General features: G+C 40.6%; 1 protein-coding gene across 1 annotated transcript in view; it reads left to right on the top strand.

Annotated features, from left to right (window-relative positions):
• Positions 1–13457, top strand: part of TSC22D1 (TSC22 domain family member 1) — a 144403-nt gene that overhangs the window by 67794 nt on the left and 63152 nt on the right. The window lies entirely within an intron of this gene.

The raw sequence follows: 13457 nt of genomic DNA, 5'->3' as shown, positions 1-13457 counted from the left end.
ATATTCCTGATATGTGCCTGCTGTACAATGTACTTGTGTAAAAAAAAAAAAAAAAAGTATTCTGTTCTCTTTGTATTGCCATCCCTGGTGTTCCTGCCAGTCCCTCTGCTTTCCTGTTGAATACTGACCACACTAAGCATGAGCGCATAGCACAGTCAGTGTTCTAGCTGTGCTGAGAACTTGGTCTGCTCTCCTATGATCAGACTTGTGCTGAGGCACCCACCCCACACAGCTATTCATTGGGAAGATCAGTGTACTGCTGTTTCTCCACCCTCACCTCTCTATGGAGCAGAGAAGAGCGGGAACGTGATCACTTATTTAAAGGAAAGAGAGGTTTATAATCTTTTTTTGTTTTTTTAGATCTATACACAAACATTTTACTTTTCATTTCTAATTTAAACTGCATTGGTTGTTTTACAAGGTGAGGGTTTTACATATGTATCAATTTTGTTTAAATAACCAATGGTGGGAGTGGGTGAATCTTGAAGCTGGGTATACCCACATTGTCTATTGGGGGTGAAGGTCCACTTTAAATAGTGAAGCAGTGTCTGCTCCCTGATGCTCTCATCCAATTGGCAAAATAGTCAGCAGGTGGTCTTCCATATTCTTCTGTGAACAGGTTTTGTGTACATTCGTTCGGCAGCAGTTCTGCATGCAGACATGTGCTGTGTTTCCCTGTCATTTCAGTAGAATACACATGGATTATTTAATTGTACTTGTACAGCTCTTTGGGTTAAAGTATCAGCACGGTTTTCAATATTGTTATGAATTTCATGGTGCTATTGAAATATACATTAGCCAAGCATTATTCTGTATGAAGTGTGAACAGGACAGTGCCAGGCTTGTTTGTGCGTAGTTGTGTGTTTTATCTGGAAGGTTTCCAGTCATTGAACATTTTCAAGCAGCTGAAAAACTATCACTATTCCCATTTCATAGCATGAAGCATCTTCACAAAAAGCCACATGAATGATCTTGATGTTGGCAGTGGTCCACATGACTTGGAACTTCTGCCTGGTACTTTCCTACTACCTCACTGAAGATCTTTGGTTGTGTGTTTTTTCCCTTCATTTCCCTCCACAAATGTTACTCTTTCTTATCTTTTTCATCAGTGTACTTCACCTTTCTCTTCATGTTCCTTTTTCCCTATACCCTTATGATCTTCTTAATAAATGAAACCTGCATTGAGAATAAACAGAATTTGCCATTGCTAGTTTCCTGTTGCCTTAAGCCTGCCATACTTGGATCGAAATTCAGCTGGTTCAGCAAGGACAGGACGTATTTCCATCCATATATTGGCAGGCTGCTTGTACAGAAGTCAATCCATAAAGTGGCCGGCCTGTCAGATTGTCCCCACTCGATCAGCTCTGCAGGCTTACAGCCTGCAATGCTGATCAGTGTATTCTGATGGCGGGGGAAGTCCCCCTTTGCTGTCAGAATACAATAGCTCTGTGGGGACAGGGGTGTATTTACCACAAGGCAAACAAGGCATTTGCCTAGGGCGGCATCTTTCAGGGGGGCAGCGGCATTTTTCAGGGGAGCCGCACCATTTTTCAGGGGAGCCGCACCACCCCCCAAAGGAAGGGATGGAAGAAGGAACACGCAGTATATGGACCAGGTGGGATCTGAGAGAGCCTGTGGGCTGCTTGTGGTGTATGCAGAGCATGACTCTTGTTCCTGGGGATGTCCGGAGCTGTGAAGGTGAGTGTCTTCCCTCTCGCAGGGGGGGGGCGTTGCTAGTGCAGGAGGGGCGGTGGTAGTGGAATGGTCTCTCAGGTGGGGGGCTGGGGTATTGTTGGTCAATGTCAGGCTCTCTTTGTGGGGGTGGGAGGGGCTGCTCGGTGTCAGGGTCTCTCCGTAGGGGGGGAGCCAAATTTTGTGTTGCCTGGGGCAGCACATAACCTAAATACACCACTGCGTGGGGAGTATTCCCCCATCCTCCTCAGATGTGTGGATGGGGGAATCTAGTCAATTTTTTATTCATTCAACCTGCTGCTTGGACAAAAAAAATTAACTATGGGCTGCTTTAATCATGATCCCTCCTGTTCCCACAAAGGGCACCCACTTGCTAGTCCCTTTTTTTAATTCAGTCCTATATAAATACAACCTTAATTGCAACCTCTTCAGTTTATCTCTCCCTGTGCACAAACTGCTCATGCAGGTCTAAGAAAAGGTAGTGGAAAGTACCATGATCCATGGCAACCAATCAGAATTTTGGTTTTCCTCATGTGGCTCCTTAAAGTGATTGCTACTGGTTTATACACATTGCATCATCATTGCCCTTTTCATAGATTTATGTATGCTTTAATATAATGTTTGTCTATACCTAGTTCAGCATGGTGGACACCAAATCCCAGAAAGCTGTAAAAGCATGTGCAGAGAAGGAGATGAAACCTTTCAATGAAAATCGTTTGGTTTCTAGCAGTTCTAAATGATATATGCATTGATGGAACATGTAAGCTAACAATGATTTTCTCTGCTTTAAAGATGCTATTTGGCTGTTTTCTGTTAATCCATTTGCTTCAGTTCTTTGTGTTCCTGACCTGGAACAAGTTCTGCATATCAAGAATCCTCATTTAGGTCCCACTTTGCCTACTGCATGCTTTTTCCAAGTCGGTGACTCAAAGATATTGTTGATAAAGATGGCCCAGGTGACTGACGGGGTCTCTAGGACACAAACAGCAGCATCCTACCTATTTCTCTTAGTATACACAGTATGTATGTATTTTAAGTCAAAAGCTTTTGACCACGTAATAATACTAGTGTATTGCAGCATTTTTTGTTTTCTACTTTGCATCCTTACTAGGATCTGGGTATGTGACTTGGAGAAATCTGAAGCCAGACAGCTAGATAACTAGCTTTTTCTAGAAGAGATTAACACTGACATAGCCCATATTTTTTCCAATGATCACTTTACTTAATTTAATCCCCTTTAACACAATATTGGGATAGTGCCATAATATATTCAACACTGGTGCAATTCCAAGCATCATTCAGTGCTTTAAGCCAGCCATAGATGGAGCCATTTTCTTTCCTGCAACCATATGAGGTTTTCATTTTCACTCAACTTTCAGAGTTTGTAAAAGACCCCCAAACCATATATTTTCTGAAAGCACATGACTTGTTGAATAAAAATAAAGTGCTACTGATTTTTTTTTTTCTAAGGCCCCACAGTAGTTACACAAATGCTATTTTCACTTAAAATACACCAAAATCATTATTAGTAGATAAATACATGGCACAATTCTATAACATTCATGCTAAATTCCTACTAAATGTAAAAGCTAAAACTGTATTGCGTTGGTAGGTGAGAAAAATATTTGTAAATTTTAAATTGCACCATTTTTGTGCAATGATAAAAACAGAATGTGCGCAAAACTGTAAATTAAAAACAATTTAGTCTCAAAATCTGAAGGTTACCATTTTTCACTTAAACCTTTCAGAATTTGAAAATACCACCCCCCCCCCCCAACTATACATTTTCTGAAAGCACATGACCTGTAGAATAAAAAAAAAAAAGTGCTACTGATTTTTTAGGCTCTGCAGTAGTTACGCAAATGTTCATCAAATCGTTATTTACTAAAATCATTATCAGTGCACACAAACAAATCGTAACTTTTTTTTTTTTTTTAATTCCTGCTGTATTGCTTCCATGGGGCAGGGAATGTAGAGTGAGGGGCATTTATTTTTAAAAAAACAGCGGCGTTGGGAGGTGGAGAGGCTGGAGACAAGTGGCGGCAGTGGTTTACATTTGAGGTGAATAACTCTAATCAGTGACTTGTTAGCCGCTGATCAGAGCTATCGGTTTGTTCAGCAGAGTATGCTGAACAGTTCTGCTATAAAGTGACCATGAGCTTATAGCAGAGAAGGAATGGAGGTCCATACGTCATATGGACCTGGCCTAATGGAAGCAGTGTTGTAGGTCCATACGATGCACACACCTGGCAGTGGAAGGGTTAAAGGACTGGAAAGTACTGCTCAGTCCAACACTTCCAGGAGGTGTGAAGTACATCATTGGAGACCTAGTTTTCCCAGGAGTCCGCTATAAGGTAGAAAGTCCCTTGAGAAATTGCTCAGAAGCAGGGGATGTTGTGTGTGTATATATGTGTTTTTTTTTGGTTTTTTTTTTCTCCCCTTTTTTCACAAGCTTTTTAAATTTGAGGCGGAAGGTGCTATCATAACTTGATCTTCCATTTTAAAAGCTTCCCATCCGCCCTACAGCAGCAACAATGCTACAGGGCAGCATGGGTGCGCAAAATCACATACATCACGAGCCGCGCGTGCGCCCTACCTGCACCGCAGTTGTCAATCACTGGGTCCCAGCTGGTAATTACTCGCCGGCGCCCGGTGATTTCCGAAGATCTACGACGGGGAGGAGGACTGTTGTTTACTAACAGTTCTCCTCCCTGTCAGCTCAGGCACACTACTCTGGATGGCTGTGCTGTGCACAGCCATCCAGAGCATTGTAATTACAGTGAAGCACACTGACACGGCCCACTAGTAAAACACTCCCTGTACACAGTTAACCCTTTGATCGCCCCTCATGTTAACCTCTTCTCTTCCTGCCCAGTGCCATTAGTACAGTCAGTGCTTTTTTTTTTTTTTAAGCACTGATCACTGTATTGGTGTCACTGGGGATGTCATTGACACCAAGTCAGTGTCAAAGTCCGCTGCCTTACTAGTAAAAATAGAAATAAATCCCAGTGTGTATTGCATGACTGCGCAATTGTCAGTTAAAATAACGCAGCACAGTAACACAAAAAATGGCCTGGTCAGGAAGGGGGGTAAATCCTCAGGAGGGCAAGTGGTTAATGGAAGATCCCCTTCAGTAAAACAAACAAAACTAAGGCAATAGGGTGAATGATCATAATAACTTTGTTGATGGCGTAAATCATAAACACTTGTAGACTGTTTAGGAAGATTTATTTCTTGGTTACCAGTTTGTCACTTTGCATTACATTTCTTGAGGTTTACCATAATCGGGCATCATTTCTGTGTATTTTCCAAGGATATCTTCTGGGAGCGCATCCCTTGAGGACAAGCAGTACTTTATGTGCTCTCTTAAAAACAATGCAGCAGCATGTTGAATAGACCCGTGACTGGTTTTCCTCTGTGATTATAACCCCACCTAGTCATCCTTTTGGAGTTTCCTCTTGGCTCTGCTCTGTTTGCAGCATGTTCTACTTTTACATGCAAACAGTTGTGATCCTAATGTGATTAAAAAAAGAAAAAAATCTATAGAATTTGAAAATCGTTTTCAATTGCCCGATCTCTTGGAAGTGGTTGCAGAAAATAGTTGACCATTATATGTGCATATTTCTATTTTCTATTAGCTCACTGATATGTTGGTGTGTGTAGACAATAGACTAAATGTAATGAATGGACTTTGAGAAATGCTTTTGGGCTCATACATTATTCATCTGCCCTCTCTGTGGTTTTCCAGCTTCACAGTAAGTTTGCTGCATTGAATGAGTGGTTTCTCCTAACCATCTGCTAAGGTTTGTCACAAAATGATTAATACAATTATTATGCTTGAAAAGAATATTGATACAAATTTGGCAACAGGAAACTTTTTAGCAGTTTATTTCTGCAAACATAGCTCTTTCCCTTTGTATTGGTGAAGGGTAAACTTGGATTGCAAATACGGAGTAAGAATGCTGTTGTGTTTTGCTGTACGTTTGTTTCCTTGGTGGTCATGCTAAAGACCCACGAATGGCTGGAAAACACCATAAGAAAATTGTATGAAAGTTTCCGTATGAGGAACGATCTGCCGAGTATCTGATTGTTACTATAGTGCTTTCGACAGGTGATTCCAACTTTTCAGATGACAAAAACCAAGGGTGAAAGCTAGAAAATGTTTTATTGTATGTGAACGTACGCTTTTTGTTTTTGTACAGTAATCGTATGGAAATGTATTTTTATTTCCGGTACTTGTATAGCACCATCAATTTACACAGCGTTTTACATATATATTATACATTCACATCAGTCCCTAACCCTCAAGGAACATACAGTCTAAGGTCCCTAACTCCCATCCATACATACACATATTAGGGCCAATTTAGACAGGAGCCAATTCACCTACCAGCATGTCTTTGGAGTGTGGAAGGAAACCGGAGTACCCGGAGGAAACCCATGCAGGCACAGGGAGAACATGCAAACTCCAGGCAGGTGGTGCTGTGGCTGGGATTCGAACCAATGACCCTAGTACTGTCAGGCGGAAGTGCTAACCATTTAGCCACTGTGCTGCCCAATTTTAAAAGTATTACCTAACTTTATGTAGAAGAAAAAATAAGAAAAAAAAGTTAAGATAGATAATCTTGTACAATATATTTCTGATGGTATCAGTACCAAGTTGTTAGTGTCACACAAGCAAATAAAGTACTATACAAATGGGCAGCACAGTGGCTCAAATAGAAAAAAAACGCGCATGATCAGACGTAAAGAACGACCCTACACTTCCTCTTCTACAACACAGCTACATTTTGCCTTTGTCACTCAAGAATTTTTGTGCAAGTAATACTATTGTCGGTTACATCATGATACGCACCTTTTGTGGAAAAACGTACAATCGTTCATCCTCTTTTCTCATAATGTGTTGAAGGCTTAACAGTGCAGGTTTTTCCACTGCCATTTGCAAAACATAGGCCTTGTGCACATAGATGCTTAGCAGATCCTGTGTGCTGAGTAATAAAATCTCTAGCACTTTTTGGTGCCCGAAGAACAGCACGTGTTGCATACAGTCGCCAAAAAAGTAAATTGCTGTACAAGTAAATTGCCTGTGCTTATTTCCCAGAAATGAAGGGGGCGTGGATAAGACTTTGTCTGCAGTTCTTTTAAATGCTGTTTTAGAGAGTGTACTGGGTGAAAGGGAAGAAAGTTTTTTCTTGGGACCAGGACTTACAACCGTGTGGCATGCAGCTGGTAGTGGTGACTTAGGAGTATGGATGAGGCCAAGCATTGGGTAAATAGATTGGAAACAGTACTTAAGAAGACTCTGATACAGGCCATACATGGGTTGAATTCCGAACGAGTTTTCATCCAAAAATCGAAAACATCGTTTGCTCGGTAATCTGATGGTGCCATCGAAAATTGGTTAACCAAGTCATAAAGCCCATATAACAGGCAAAACTTTTTACTTCCAGGTCACGGCTCATGCGTATATTTTTTTCGGAAAAACGATCGTACGATTTGATCATCATTGAGTTGAAAATCTGTTGTTTTTCACAGGTTTCCAACATGCCCAATCACCGAAAAGGGGAGGAACCACGAAAATCGGCCAGTGCCATTGACCCACTAACAGAGCGAAAATCGGCCGATTATTCTTAAGTCCGATTTTCGGACGAAAAATTGGTCGAATTTTGACTTATTTATGACCAGCATAAAATGTGCATCAAATGAGACCCAGCAAACATATTTGAAGTCAGTGAGTGTGCAGGTGAAATTAATGGCCTGATGATTCCCCTAAAAGAAGGGGAATAGTGGCAAAATTGTAAATATGTATTGATTTTGAACAATTAGCTTTTTTTTTTTTTCCTTTAATAAATACAGATTGTTGGAAACAAGGCTTTTTGGCATATTTGATGCTTGATGTCTTGGTGCCACTACAATCTATGCCGCATAAAAATCATAAAAACTAAAGCTCTGAGCAAGTTGGCTTTGTGCATTTCAACATTTAAAATCCAAAATACTAACCACAGCTTACAAAGCTATCCACAAAACTGCCCCTAGCTACATCGCCATCCTCATCCACAGGTATCGGCCAAATCGCTCACTCCGCTCCTCCCATGATATCTTCCTCTCTAGCTCCCTCATCACCTCCTCCCACGCTCGCCTCCAGGACTTCTCCAGAGCCTCCCCCATCCTCTGGAACTCCCTACCACAGTATGTCCTGTCAGCCCCCACCCTGTCTGTGTTTAGGCGATCTTTGAAAACTCACTTATTGAGGGAAGCCTACCCCACCGCCACCTAAGAACTGTACTTGAATCACCTCCACCAGATCATCCCCCGCAGCTATCACCTTTTGTATCGCCTCCCCCTTCCTTTAGATTGTAAGCTCCACGAGCCGGGCCCTCCTATTCCTTCTGTACTGAAATGTATTGTAATTGTACTGTCTCCCTTATATTGTAAAGCACAAACTGTTGGCGCTATATAAATGCTGTATAATAATAATTTCATTGCTGAATTAAGACACTTAATTTTACCTTCTCGGGATACCCAAACTTCAAGTGGGCATATTTTTAATAGCATGTGGCATTCCTTATTCCTTCTGGATTTCTAAGAGATGATAAATCAGGTTGTACAAAAGCAACATGAATTTTTACATATCTTTAAAAAAAAAAAGCTAACCAGGAAAGATCTAGATACTTTCATGTGTAAGACCACCTGCATGGTTCCCATACCTTTTCTACAGAGTATTCTGCATTGCTTTCTGCAAGTCCGTTTCTCAACAAATGGTGTGTGTACCCTGGGATGGCCTTTTTTATTTAGGTAAATTCAGAAGTTTAAAGAGTTGCTAAACTATACATGAAACAGGTCTGAGTATTGTTTACAAAATGAATACATGCAGAAATCTGCACTTGCCAGGGATAAACATGGGCATTGCATAAAGGGATTCTTTTTTTATTCGAAAAACCTATCCATAGATCTTACTGTCAAACCATAATTTTAGCTGAGATTTAATTGATTTTGCTTTTTTTTTTTTTTTTTTTTTTTTTTAATTCCTGTTTGTTAATTTTGGTATTCCATCATTTAAATTTTTCTCTGAATATTTTATGGTAAAAGCTTTCAGTTGAACTTGCCTAGCAGAGGACTTTGCTTGGCTTGGTTACTGTATTTATACTATCAATACAAAGCGGTATAAAATGAGATTCCAGGCTCCAAGCTAATCCTTCACAGTAAGCAAATATGCTAATGTTCGGCTGTCCGGACACAGAAAGAAAGCAACAGAATAAAGTCTGCTACATCCAGCTTGACATCAGACAGTGCTGTAGTGGAGCTCTTTTGTACTGGACTTTTTTGAGTCACCCAGGATGAATGGTGACCTCATTCTGCTTTTACTCAACTCTCTTGTTAGCCTTGTTTTGATGGCTTCTTTCTGAATGGTTGAGGAATATTAAATATCTTGGAGGAGATTTTTTTTTTTCACATGGTTTGTATTGTGTATATAGTACCCACTTATTACCAGTGTTTCTTATGATAATTCCAGGGCAAAGGATTTATTTTGTGTTTAAAAAAAAAAAAAAGATAATTTGAAATGGTTGGTATCCATCTGTAGTGACTGTGTTCTAGCAGCTGGCACTTTGACAGTATATTTTTAATATTAATATTAATTTAATGCTGCAATAGAAAATTTTCTTTGCCATAAAGCTATATAGTGGTTACATAAAATCATATTTTCATAAAATTGCTTAGTGGTTGCAAGGCCATACATATACCCAATTGACTGGCCTCAGTTGATACACCAGACTGAAACCAATCCTCCCTCCTACATAAGTTTTATACCCGTTTTATCTATAGCTGTATTTCCCCGACATTCATCCAATGTCCAGAATTTTCCCAGGATCTATCCTGTGTTCTTCCTGCTGGTGAACTTTGGTGCTGTGGGGGTTAGCAGCATCAGATCTCTGCGCTCAACTGCATTAAAATGGTATTAAACCCATCTTAGATTGTAAGGAACGGGGCCCTCCTAACCCTCTTGTATGGAACTGTATTGTTGCTGTGTTGTCTCCCATTATATTGTAAAGTGCTGAGCAAACTGTTGGCGCTATATAAATCCTGTATTATAATAATAATCATAAATCTTTAGCCATGTTTATGGTGAATGCAGCCAGACTTTGGCGTTCTACAAGTGTTGCAGCAATCAGGGAATGGTTTCTAGACTGATATTGAAAAAATGGAAGAACTTCTTCATATTTCACAAGACCGTCTTACCCAATTTGTTACCACATGGGCCTGTTGGACCCACTTTAAGACTACGGCACAATACAAAACATACATTTAAGTTGGTACATGTAGCTGAACATTGCTTATCCCAAGTGCTCTGAGATGCCCCATAACCCTTCTGCCTGCTGGAGGAACAAAATGACTAGGGGGGGGTGGTTACTCTTCTTCTGTCCTGGGGAGAGGGGTTCCTCTTCTGTCCTGGGGAGAGGGTGGGGGGACTGGAGCTGCCCCCCCTTTTTTTCTTCTTTCTTTCCTTCCCTCTCTCTCTCTCTCTCTCTCTTCTAGTTCAGGTTCTTTCTTGCTATATGACACTTTGAGCTGCCCCCCCCCCTTTCCATTCAGTCCTATATAGATTGCCTTACCACCAGCTCTGTCATTTTAGGGTTAGTAGTATACTGAGAGAGGTAAGCGTCTTGGGACACTGAATGATGTAGGGACCTTGGGAGGCCTGCTTGTGTTTACAGTATTTGTAATAAGCATATATGATAGTATGTAACCCCTATTATGTAAAATTGGTCACGTTTATTGTATTCTGTATAGCATTGTATTTTCTTCTTGTGACCTCAATAAATGGCTTTATGGGGAAAAAATGGTATTAAACCCAAAAGCAAACATTTTGGTTTTATTTTCTTCATTTTCATCTAGTGATCCACCCAGTAAGTATCCAGTTTGGATTGTTGAGACAAACCATTTAACAGTGACAGGGGTGCGTACAATGATTAGCTTTTACTTATTCATGTAAATCCTTTATCGCCTCCCAAAAAAAAAAATCCTGTTGCTATGTAACTGCTTGTGTACCTGCAGTGTAAACTGGAGTTTGACTTCAATTTCTTAGATGGACTAGCATATTTAGATACATTAACACTCCCCTCCAGACCTACAATTCTGCTGTCCAACAGTACCCCTGTGCTCCTTCATCCAGAGTGGGGCTCTCTAATACAAGAGGGATGTTACTGGCCAGATCACCAGGTGAAAACAGAGGGGAAAAAAAACATAAAAAAAAAAAGAAAGAAAATTAATGCAGCCACCATATCTAATTACTGGTAAGTAAATCTATAACTTTTTTGGTTTTGGGTTTAATACTGCATTTAAAGATGATCTTCTGGGGACATGCACCGCCCTTCCCTCTCCTTCGTTGTAGTTATTTCTCTGATGATCTGTGAATGAAAGCGAGTCCCGCCGTTCACAGATAATGTTATAGGGCAGAGTAATCTGTGAAATAACTTTTCTTGCTGGAGGAGAGGACAGGAGGGGGTGTCCTCCTTGGATCAGCTTTAGTGCAACTGAGCACAGAGATCAGAAGCTGTTAAAGCAGAATTCCACCTAAAAAATGAAAGTTAGCAGCTACAAAAACTAGCTGCTGACTTTTAAAATACAGACACTTACCTGTTCCTCGGTCCTGCGGTGTCCTCATCACCGCTGGTTTTACCGGCTGTCTTCTCTCCCTGGTGCCGGCATCTTCAGTGTCAGCACCCAGCTGTGGCAGTTTGTGGCTTCACAGCTAGCGCGAGAAGCGCTGAGCTTCCTGAATGGCCCCGTTGTCTTCTGAGACCTGTCCCGTGTCCCAGAAGACTACAGGGTGGAAAACGTCTACTTCTGATCGCCTAGGCGATCGCAGTGGGAGTGGGTACCTGTCATCCCAAAGGTGCCATTCCTGAATGGGGGCGGGTGGACAAAGGCTTAAAGCGGACCTTTCACTTTTGGGTGGAGCTCCGCTTTAACCACCACAGTGCTGAAAGTTCAGCAGCAGGAAGAGTACAGGATAGCTCTGCAATGAAGATTGCTACAAAATCCAGCACATCATGGGACATAAGTTGTTACAGGTAAGTAATGTAACTAAAGCTGTAGAGACTAAAAGAAGACCTGTTTAACTAAATTGTAGTTGTGTTTTATGGCACACGACCACCTCTTTAAATTGGAGTGTGCCTCAGGAAGTGAAAAAGTTGTGGACCTTTGTTATAAAGTGGGAAAGGTGTCTGATATGCCACAGTACTGCAGTGTTTGATAGACCTCAGCAGTTTTCATTGGTCACAGTTAGTGGTCTTGCCTGATAAAACCTTTAACCAGCATAAGGTGCACATAATCCACGATTGATCTCATCTCAATGTCTGATCGATAGGCGATTGTAGCTGCAAACCTCAGATAGACATTTCAAATAGTATTAAAAAAATGGATACGTTGGAATTGGTGCCCTTTTGTTTTTGTACCAGTGTAGACACTGTGACTTGTTGCCTCCTATAATGTAATGATGGTTTAAAGTGAAAATATGAAAGTTGTGGTGATCCTTCATTCATGTCAGGACCTTGGCATTGCAAAACTAGTTGGGGGACTACAGTAGTAGACCTCTTTTCCTGATCACATCTGAAATGTGAGTTGTATTTTTACAAACATGTCAAACTTCCCATGCTGAAAAGCTTTACTGCCTCACTGCTATATTCCCCCCCCCCCCCCCCCCCCATGTGTCGCAGTACATCTGTTGTCCTCCCATGATGTACATGAAGGATAAATGGCATTTCCTATGTCCTGTGGTCTTATCTTCTGATGGTCTGATTTTTCTCAAGGTAGTAGGGGAAAAAAACCCCTAAAGAAAAGGCAACTGTAATGTATGGGTTAATTGGTGAGCTTTATTACCTCGAAGCTTGTCAATCTAAACAGTGGAAATGGACTTAGAGGACACCATCCTTCCTTGGGGCACAGCTTGCTGAAAACAAAAGCTTCATTTATAATTGTTTGGCTGTCAAACAGATTATACTTTACTGAAGATCAAAGGCAGGACAGCTAAGATATGCATATATGGGCACTGCATTGTTAGAATATTTTTTTATTCTGGAATAATGTGGAGTAACTTGCTTGATCCAGCTTCTGTACTTTTTACATATCACACCAGAAGTCTTGCAGTCAAATACTTATTTTTACTTTTTTTTTTTTTTTTTTTAACCCTTTGAGGACCAAGGGACATATTTGTCCCATGTTTTTAATTGCCTGTATCAGCTGATTAAGAACTTAAAATACTTTTTTTTTTTTTTGGTTTGAGTCAAAATATTAGTTCTTATTAACAAATGGATCTAGCTTTTTGCCAATTATTTCATGAAATGGCTTAGTTACAGCAACTGAAGTGTACAAACTTTAAAAACAAAAAATTGCTTCTTTTGGCATTCTGTAATCTTATGGTCCTTAAAGGGTTAAACACAAAAACACCTTGTTCTAATTTTAATTGTTAAAGTGTTACTAAAGCCACAACAGTAAAATCAGTCTGTATATGCAGTAAAGCATGCTTGTTATACTCACTGTGGAACCTAAGGGGTTAATCCTCAGCATTGTGTAAAAAGGCTGTTTGATCCTGACTTCTCTGATCTCCCTTTTCTTCCAGTGTCCCCCTCCTATCTCTTGATAAAACATATTGTGTGGAGACACTCTGCACATGCTCAGTTTAGTGTGTATTGCTAGAGAGTTTTTTTTTTTCTTGGGAGAATGCATGTGATCAGCACAGGGCCAATCAGCACTGTCCAGACAGA

Source organism: Staurois parvus, unplaced genomic scaffold (assembly GCF_062004578.1).
Source record: "Staurois parvus isolate SC_StPar_1 unplaced genomic scaffold, SC_StPar_1.0 ptg000017l, whole genome shotgun sequence".
NCBI classification, from domain to species: Eukaryota; Metazoa; Chordata; class Amphibia; order Anura; family Ranidae; genus Staurois; species Staurois parvus.
This window is presented reverse-complemented; position numbering and strand designations above follow the sequence as displayed.